The sequence below is a fragment of the Copidosoma floridanum genome, unplaced genomic scaffold, assembly GCF_036245765.1.
Source record: "Copidosoma floridanum isolate Cflo_tuat_1 unplaced genomic scaffold, Cflo_Japanese_pri ptg000013l, whole genome shotgun sequence".
Taxonomy (NCBI): Eukaryota; Metazoa; Arthropoda; class Insecta; order Hymenoptera; family Encyrtidae; genus Copidosoma; species Copidosoma floridanum.
Genome location: NW_028321890.1, coordinates 30,934,907 through 30,945,379, shown reverse-complemented (window position 1 = coordinate 30,945,379; position 10,473 = coordinate 30,934,907).

The window sequence follows — 10,473 nt, the reverse complement described above, 5'->3', positions numbered from 1 at the left end:
TATATTATAATCAGTGAAGTTTGCCGGGGATGGTAATTTTTCGCGCAACGCAAACACGAGACTTTGAGAATAGAAGAGGGAGGAAGAAGCGAAAAGAGGATCAAATCGACTTTTCGCTCGTAAGTACATAAGATACATTATTCGGCGCAGGCTAAATGTTTTTCTCAAAGTTACAACGTAAGTATTATTATCATCTTACGCCGAGTGGGTGTAATATTCATATGGGCCTTTAATTTTGTGCTCGTTCGAGATATAATATGTTGCCGAGCGAGAGACTTTAGCGTATTTTCATTAGAATAAGTATTTCTATACGGAGTCGCTCGAGTATGGCGTGCCAATCATAAATGTTGTTAAACTTGCTTTATAAGAGTCGCGTAGATGATGGTTAGCGTGGGGGGTACGAGGGTATGCGCGTCGGACGAACTTTGTAAGCTTTTCGGGGTAAGGGATATTATACTTTTGTGAGTTGTCGAGGTGAAAGCTCATTTTGCCTGCCGATGTCGATGTGATCGCGAAGCTGCTCGATTTATCGGATCCGAGGAGATGGAGGAGAGATGAGAAATGCCGTAATCATACAACGTATACATATAGATAGGTATCGCTCGTGTTTCGATCCCTCGAGGCGCCCCGAGTGCAATATTCTTTGCCTCGTTTCTCGTGTTGATTTAAAGCGTTTTCATTGGCTTGGGAAGATGAAATTCGATGTTTTTTTTCTTTTTGTTCTCCTGTTGTATTGTTTGGCGTGATTTTTTAGACCACAATCTAGATCGAGAACCTGCTTTGGCGCTTAAATCGTTTTGCCGATCTTTTTCCACCTCGTACGTAGTATTGGGCACCTTGCCCACCCCCCAAGCATATCAAGGAGCACTACTTCATAAACTTTGATGATGTTTTTTTTTTCCTTTCCCAATAACATGCCAGTTTCAAACCCCATGTAGGTAAACATAAGAACACAATGGAGCGAGCACGAGTGCCTTACATATAATAGGAGGTATGTCGAGCCACTGCACAAGCCTCTCCATGTACTCCACATCATCCAACTTTACACGGCAAACCGAATCATATAGTATAGAGTCGTATAAATTCGCAAACCAAGAAGTTGGGAGGCACGCGTATACACCACTCTGATCCTGTATAGTACACACGTGCACGCGAAGCACATTACACCCATTGCATATATGAGTAAATGTAGTTAGATTCGGCAAGCAAAAAACTTGAATCACGTACGCATACACGGCGTATATAGGCGTCGCGGTCAGTTGGATCGTGATGTATTCATGTAATGTACATGACTTCGTGTCGTATATTATTGTACCTGCACATGCATTTGCTCTTACAATTTAGAGGGGGCTTATTTTGCGCCACTTTACGTATGCAAGCCTCGAAGATAGTTCATACATATACTGGCCTGCGCTATGCGGCAGCTGCACAACGTGCCCTGCTGGTCGTTACTCCTCTTCTACCCACTTGGTACTTTCTCATCTCTCTCTCTCTCTCTCCCCTTTTTTTTTACAGTGGTACAGATCCTCGGTTAGGTTGTCGATGTATGCGTACGTACGTACTATACACCTATTCCTTTACGATTTTCCTTACTGGTGTACATGGTGCACATGATATAAATTATGTGCTCTCGAGCTGCTCGGCCTTGCGGGACACGTATACCCATGCAATTCCGATTATATACCATGCTCACTCGGTATACATTTGTACTTGTATGATCGTAGCGAATTGATTCGTTTTTACAATTGATATTCGCGTACACGCGGTGCAAAATTCAAGTAATACCAAGACAGTAGGTAATGCTGTTTTTAACTTATTCAATTGCATATTTTAACACATATTTTTAAAGTAGATGTATTCTTCCAGTTTGATGCAAGCAAAAAAGGCATCAAAAAGTCATCAAAACTGACATCATTCTTCCGTATGAGAGAGTAAAGTCGATGTTTTTCTCTTTTTTTCCAGAGTTCCCCAATGGAAAAGAAATAATATACTTGGTAATGTCTGACCAAAGACGTACTTTACTACTTACGCGTTGCTATTGCGAGACGAGCATTTTGGAATACATATATTATATTGGGAATGCCCATTAATTTGGCCAATTTTTTCCACAGAGTCCCAGAATCGAAAAGAAATAATGTACTTAATAATGTCTGACCAAAGACGTACTTTACTACTTACGCAATGCTTATGCGAGACGAGCTTTTTGGAATACACATGTAATGGGGATGCCCATTAATTTGGTCAATTTTTTCCACATAGTCCCAGAATCGAAAAGAAATAATGTACTTAGGTAATGTCTGACCAAAAATGTATTTTACTACTTGCAGTATTATTTTTGCTATACCACACGTAAGCAGCAAAGTCTCCGGGACGCACTAGTCGCGGCAAAAGCAATTTGGGTAAGTTCTTTCGAGGCACAATTCGGCCAGCCGTGCCGCACAACCTTGTCTTCTCTCCGCTCTCTTCTTGGAGTCGGCAGCACTTGATGGTACACACTTGGAAGAGAGAGAGGGAACAGGAGCCGAAGAAGTGCTCAAGCACGAATACAATTACGCGGAAAACTTGGGAGAGCTACGGTAGCGTCGACGAGCGAGTCTGCCTGCTGCTGTTGCATCTCGAGAGTCGCTAGTCAAGGCTCTCGTCGTCGTCTTCGTGTACTGTACACAGCGGGTGCTGCGACGCGTACGAGGGGGACGAAGGAATATGAGAAAGGTTGATGATACTTGCAGCACGTGCAGGCGAAACCAGAGCAAGCAAGTCACGCGCTGCACGCACCAGCTGTCACTCCAGTGCTACATTTGTTAGGAGTACTAGTGGTACGAGCAGCCAAAAAATAGTGGGGAGTCCAAAAAAAAAAAAAAACGAAGAGTTAGGAAATTTTCTCTCGCCCACAGCATTTTTGACTGAAAGGTTTGCACGAATGTGTACGAATCTACGTACGTGTATTTGAGTTTGTTTGACGCCACGCGACCGAAAGACACGCTCGCATTCAAAGGGGCCACACAAAAACTATTAGCTATATAATACATACTGAGAGCGCAAAAATAGCGCTTTTGCGATTTCACGTCCCTTGGTTTTTTGTAAGCTTGTGTGAGTGGTTTTCTCTGCAAGCTCGACTGAAGCTGCGTTCGTCCATTGGGGTCAAACCAATAGATAGATGTATCAAGCTGAATTACGTCATCCATCAAAAAATGCACGGGTGACGTATATTTACATACGCTACCAACATTTTTGGTCACAGCGTGGGCTGGCTCACCGCAAATTTATCTTTCGCTTGTATATTTAATGCAAATCGATGGCTGTTACATATACCCACAGGTTCTACATAGTCTGCTCTCGGGACACGAAACTCAAACTCTCGGTAAATATACCATCACGTGCTGCAATGTTTTATTCCACCCCCCATCTATTTTCAATCAGGGCTAATGTTTTTTATTTTTTTATTTTTATGTTCGACAGGCCAATTATTCCAATAAAGTGTTGTGTGTACCTGACTTTAAATTTTGAATCAAACGTATATATTTTTCCATCCATGGGATAGCTCGGGGAAATCGACTATCATTTATTACTGAGCTTTCGATGCTAGTTGAGAATTGCAACCGGAAATATATATATCAGGATGTATAGACTGTGGACGCCACATGCGAAAATACACTTGGCCCGTAAGCCTCGGGGAGAGGTCAAAGAACCAACGGGAGGCTCGAGTTTGTTTCAACCAAGTTAGAGACTTAGAGATGAGCTCGCTCATGCGCGGGGAGCCAATATCGGTGCAGGTGACTGTAAGCCTATTTGGATTTGCCTGTATACACGAGTTCTCGAGGCTGTATTAACTATTGCCTGCACACTCGAGTGGGGAGGGAGCACCAGTGTATATGTACACGTTAAAGTCCGATTAAGCCGAGTTGCCACAAGTAAGTACACTCACACACACCTATACCCATATCATCCACCAGAGCTAAGTACTGCTGCTCTCACGCGTCGAAGGCGTAATTGGATATCGGGGCAGAGCAGAAATCGACTGCTCTGCCGTCGCCTCGATTCGCGCTTCTCCGTCATCTCCGCCCTTCCTCGCGTCGCGAGACTGCGCGTCACTGCACACCGGCGCCAAGTTTACTTCCCGAAGCTGCTACTGCTGCTTGATAAGAACTCAATCGCAATTACTACGCGAGCAAATACCCTTTTTTGAGAAGAAAAAAAAAAAAAAAACACTATTGACGGCCGAAGCGAGGAATTACTACCACAGGTTGCAGATGCTGGGCAAATTAAATTTCCTCTCTGTGCATTTTGCGTTCACGGCTAGCGCGTGGACTTGTTTGGCGTCCCGGCTGGTGATTGAACTCGGTTCGATTTGTACACGCGCGTCGACTTTTTAAATTAAAATGGCCCATTGTACCCCATATTTTCCATTCATGTATAAGATGTAGGGGAACACAAAAAAACTGAGTGTGTAATAAACTACGTTTCCTCCTCTAAGCTTCAATCAAACATGCAAAGCTAAACAGGCGTTACACACGCACAGGGGTAAGTATATGCGCAAGAGAAAATCCGTCAAAGCACCGCGAGTCTCGATTCATGTATATAGTACGCAGAAGAGGAGGAGGAGGAGGGTGCGTACTGTGTAGCCGGATAATCAAAGCATCGAGGAGTCTGTTTTCCCTTTTTTCGCTCCTTGCTCTGGGAAAATAATGATTTTGGAGCTTTCTACGTACCGACCAACTGGTGTATACATATAGAGTCACAGATGGGAGAGGAAAAGGGAGGAAGGAAGAAAGGAGCGTTTGCTCACGTAATTATTTCCAGTGACGCATCACTGGTGATTCAATTACGGGCCGCAGCGCGATTCATTTTGCGGAGAATCGCGAAAGCCCGCTTTTCTTTCCCCCTTGATTCCTCTCGACCCGAGTTTGGCTGGTCCCTGGAATTGCTTCTCTAATTGATATTATCTCATCCAACTCGAGTATAGCTGGCCTTGACTTTTACTCTGTTTTTCACACCCAAGCGTTTTCCGTCATTTACGTTGGGTCCGATACAACACGTGTGTCCCACGTGTGCAGTCATGGAGATGAGAGCTGCGTCGGTGCACTCATGGGACATATGAAAAGGGACATTCTCTCCCACTATTGTGTTGCTATTGCGAGACGAGCTTTTTGGAATACACATATACTGGGGATGCCCATTAATTTGGTCAATTTTTTCCACATAGTCCCAGAATCGAAAAGAAATAATGTACTTAGGTAATGTCTGACCAAAAATGTATTTTACTACTTACGCGTTGGTATTGCGAGACGAGCTTTTTAGAATACATATGTACTGGAAATGCCCATTAATTTGGTCAATTTTTTCCACAGAGTCCCAGAATCGAAAAGAAATAATGTACAATACTTAGAATGTCTGACCAAAGACGTTTTTTACTACTTGCAGTATTTTTTTTTTTTTTTTTTTTTTTTTTTCATACAACGCATGGAATGTCTTTGCATGATTTCTAAACTACACATACAGATGTATCATTTGTTTTCGAGTGCTGCGTAAATTTCAGTTTGGAGATGTCAGTCAATGGAAATTTTTGCAGATTCTAACTTACCGCCACTGGCGTTTTGTCCGGGCGGCCTGGCAAAGTTTTCTAATTCAATCGGTAATCCCAGATGGCGACGACAACGGTAGTTACATAGCAATTTCACTAATCTGCCCTCTAGGGCTTGCTTGCACCGTGCCAATGGCGTGGACAAACTTACGAACAATGGAAACCTCGACCTTTACAGCGGCAGCTTGGACGAGTACTACTGGGTGCACTGGAGTGTACAACGTCAACAGCTTCCCGATTGATCGATCGCTTCTATTGCCTCATCTCCTGTTCTTTTCTTTATCGTGCTTGTCCCTTGTTCATTTTTTTTTTTTTTTTTTTTATCCATAAGACGAGGATACCTGTTGTTTCTCGAAGGATTTCAACTTATATAGGCTAAATGAGCACTCCATACAACGCAGTAGACTAGAGTGAATCACGAAAATATCTTGAAATAGTTTTTTATTATAATTGATATTTTTTTAAGCAAATCAAAAATTTTACGCTTTTCAAAATGCGACCATGCAAACCATCAACTTTATTCGAGCATTTTTTACCACTGCAAAAAGTTTAACACAAACATATTCCAAATGATAATTGAAAAATAAATTTAATAGCAATACTCTATTGTATTTAACTAGTAAATAGTGAAAATTCACCTCAAGGTGTACTGAAACATCAAAGAGCTTCTTTCCGTGAATCACCCCAATGCATGCCCACAGCAACGACTTTTCACACTTGTGAATTTGTGTAGGGTATTTAAATTTCTATCAGGTGCTCTGATTCTCTCGTTACCCCATATCGGGTTTGCAGCGTTGTTACCGTCAAGGTGACAGCTCAAACAGAAAATTTCTCGAGTTTCTGTTTGTTCCCGGCAAAGAGGCAAAGTAAGAGTTCCCGACACCAGAGATACAAGTTTCGGGTGGGAATAGTTGGTGCAAATAACCCGTGCAAGTAATTGGATCGCGAATGGCACAAGGATGGCCCATGTCTATCCACGTTACTATTCGGCACCCCCACCTGTTGCAGATAGCACAAAACACACGCAAAATAAGGAAATACATATATAATATTGCACCACGCATTTTCCGCAAATAGATCAACTTTGTGTTTTTCCCCTTTTGCGAGCACAAATCTCACGTCAAGGGTCGATGGTCAAAGGAAGAAATAACAAACGCGCGGGGGCAAAAGTCTACAAAAAAAAAAAAAAAAAAAAAAATATCAAATATCAACAACACGAACCCCCTCCCCCAAGGCAAGCGAGTCACTCGAGTTCAATCGAGCAGCGGGACATTTTTCGACAGCCATGCATAAGAAATGAACAAACGGGACGGACGGGTGTTTGGCTGTTTCAAACGTTCCGAGAAAAGTGCTCCCCGGCAAACGGAGGTAAAAATCGTTTGAGTCGAGTTTAAACGCTACTTTATATACCATACACGTACATGTGCCATGTACGCCAAGGAAGTGGAAGAGTAAAAAAAAAAAAGAAAAAAAGAAAAAACACAGAAAGAACCCGTTTCTCCCGAGTAAGCGATACAGCCAGCAAGGTACACCAGTAAAAAATCGAAAAAGCAAGAGACGCGATTGAAGGAAGACAAAGAAAGAGAAGAGCTCGCGGAAAGATATTCAAGAACGTTGGTTCCTCGACGTCACGTATAATAGAGCAACAAATACACACCTGCTCGCGAACAAGCTCATACGAGATTCGCAGGGATATATATAAAAAATCTCAGCCTTTCTCTAACGAACGGAGGCCTCCTGAAAAATCGCTTTGTCCTTTGAACTTTGCTTTAGCTGCTGTCAAAGCCCATTAGCAACAGCAGACCGTGGGCTAGTCTTTTTTTTCTTTCCTATATATATATATTTCGTTACAGGAGAGAAACAAAAAAAAAAAAAAAAGGAAAAATAAACGCGAGGAAAAAGTTGGCGAAGCTCGGCCTCTCCGATTGAATCAAGCTGGGATTTTCTTTTGGAATTCAATCGCCTGCACCACTGTGCCGGATTCAAGAGTTTATACACAGCACGGAGCAGGTTATCGTTGGAGGTGCTCCGAGTTTTTTCTTTTATTTTCCTTTTCCATCGAGGGCGTGTATACCTGCTAACGAAAGGAGAGCCATTCGCGATGAAAACTTGGGAAAAGTTGAAAAAGCCCAACATTGGGCGAGGGGAGAGCGAGAGCTTTTAATTACCGTTCGATAATTGACCTCGTTATACTTCGAGTACAATTGCAACACGAGAGAGTGTTAATTATGCAACACCTCCTCGGACGGAGGCGGTGATTTATTAACGATGCAAATCTTCTTTCAAACACCGAAAAAGGTGTATACGCACACACACACGTGTGTGTTTTCACGACGTTGATTTATTTACGAGAGTCAGTCCAGCAGGTAGTTGCACTTTAGTCCGTGATAATCTCAGAATGGCCTTTTTTCCCCTCAATTTATCGGATTACTGGTGTATACAAGTGTTGTACAGTCGTCGAGCAGCGCGCACGCAAGTACGTCCCATGTTTTTTATTCAGTCTTTTGTTCAACTCGAGCAGAACGTGTAGTGTTACGAAAGGACAAAAATATTAAGGAGAGTTGTAATGGCGTTGAAAACAATAACTTTTGCTTTATTATTGCTGCGGATGATTGTACAGATGAAATTTTTCTAAAAATTATTATAAATGTCCTAGCTGCCGAGCTATTACTTAAAACGCTGTTTGAAAATGGAATAAAAAATTTTTTCTGCTTCCTTTTCGTATCCAAGTATGCTTTCGTTACAAAAAGGTGATATTAAATTAATAAAATTTATTATTTTTCAATCGTTAAATCTACTTTTTATTCGACAATTCAAAACATTGAACACGGGGTAACCGTGAAAAATAGGTAAGCAAAAAATCATAGTCATTCTCAACGATCCGACGAGAGACGAGTCAACATAATTAGACACGAGGAAAAGGAAGATCTACCAACGACAGCACTGCAGGCAAATAATGAAATCTTCGCAGCTTCCTTCAAAACTTGTCAGAGAGAGATGTGGGGCGGGGGGTTAAATTGTGCGACACGAACTTTCAAAGCAAAGTAGATATTTTGTTTCTCTCTCCACTATGCTTACCCCGAAACTTGCGCGCTCGCAAAGATCCAAGTTCCAATTGGGTTTCGCGTGCAGTCACGTGACGTGACGAATCGCTCGCGGGCATGGAGAAAGTTTTCAGATAAATCGATGAGAGAATGAAAGAAGCTTTTTCTCTACCCCCCCCCCCTCCCGCTTCTTTTCTACCCTGTACAGCTCCAAGCGAACACGTATAGTAATTACAGTGTACACCTCGCACATTTTCCTCTCCCCACCGCTTTAACTCTGTCTCCTAAATCCACGAAAGTGCGGGATTCCTTTCGACTCCCAATCTTCTTTTTAGGCGCAAATCCGCGGAAAGGGGGCTCAAAGGGGAAATTGCACACGAGAGCGATTAATCGATTCCGTTGCTCATCGGCTCGATGCTATCGCTGCATATCCTTTTATTTTTGCGTGGCTTTGGTTTTATATGTACCGCGAAGCAAAAGGGGACTCAAAGCGAAATTCGGCTGTTAGCAGTGGACTCGAGTCAACAGGACATATAGCGTGTACGAGATGGGGGAGAGTTGCGTATGCCCGCTCCTGCAAAAGATTGTAATCAGCGGACGTAGGCATGGGTGGGCAAGTTGGCGAGAAATTTGATGAATGGCGACGCTTTGCGTGCGAGGCTACAGCATTTCCCGGCGCGTGTGTTTGTCATCAAAGTTTCATTAGATGGGAGTCAAGTCGAACGAGAAAATGGAATAAAGTAGTAAGATCAGACCACGCGCGCGCAGGCCATGCATTGAAAGTTTGGGTTAATTTAAATTGATGAGCTTTCATTGGCAAGGGGGTTTTTGAGAGACTCGTGCATACGTGATCGCGTCTACGTAGGGGCACGGATATACTCTGTCAAACGCTTCGCGTCAAACTTTTTTTCCAACCCTACCGTGTATTTTTTTTTTTTTCTATTTTTTAACGAAATTTTAATCCCGAAACAACAGTGCAGTGTAATTCGAAAGAATAAAAAGGGATGAAAGTAGTTGAAAAAAGTATTTAAGGCAATAAACTGAGTTATCAAAAAAAAAAAAAATTGTTTTCTAAGTAGTGACGAATGATAAAAGTATCCAGTAAAAATAATGCAATAAGTTTTAATTCGAAAATTTATTTTATTCTCAAGTATTAAGAACTGTGTGAAATGTTGATGCTTAAGCTTGTATTGTGTGTAATGGATGTTTAATTTACCGATGGAAAGTCTCTGGGTTTTATTACTATTATCCCTGATGTCAAGAAAAAGGTCGGTAGATGCAGTTATTACGCGATAAAAAGAAGCTCAGCATCAGCCAAGTCGTAAAAACTCATCGCCAAGGCCGTACCTCATTCCTTCCTTCCTCGTGACTTCAAGTCGAGTTTTTACGAGGTCGATCATTAAAGCGCAAGGGCAAAAAGTTACAAAAAAAAAAAAAAAAAAAAAAAAACCGTTATATATACTCTCTTACAGTGCGACGAAAGTGAATAATTCTCTCTTTTGCTGGACCCATCGCTGCGAAGCTCAAGTTTTTTAAATTTCTCTCCTGCAGAGGCCAAGACACGTCGCGTCTAGGGAGGAGAACCAGATTACGTATGCGAGAGGAAGACGAGAGCCAGAGGGGAAAAAAAGCGGATTTCGCGGGGAAAATTAGGCCGAGAAAACCACGCATCCAGGGACAACTTTTAATACCTGTACGGACTCCAGGTACCGGCTTTTTCGTTCGTAGCGCAGGTGCGAACATTCGCGCTTATGGGCCTCGTTTAAAAAATAAAGAAAAGAAATCCAAACGTCTCCTCCGATCCTAAAAAAAATCGTGCTTTGGCTCCAAAGCCTGCGGTATCATCTC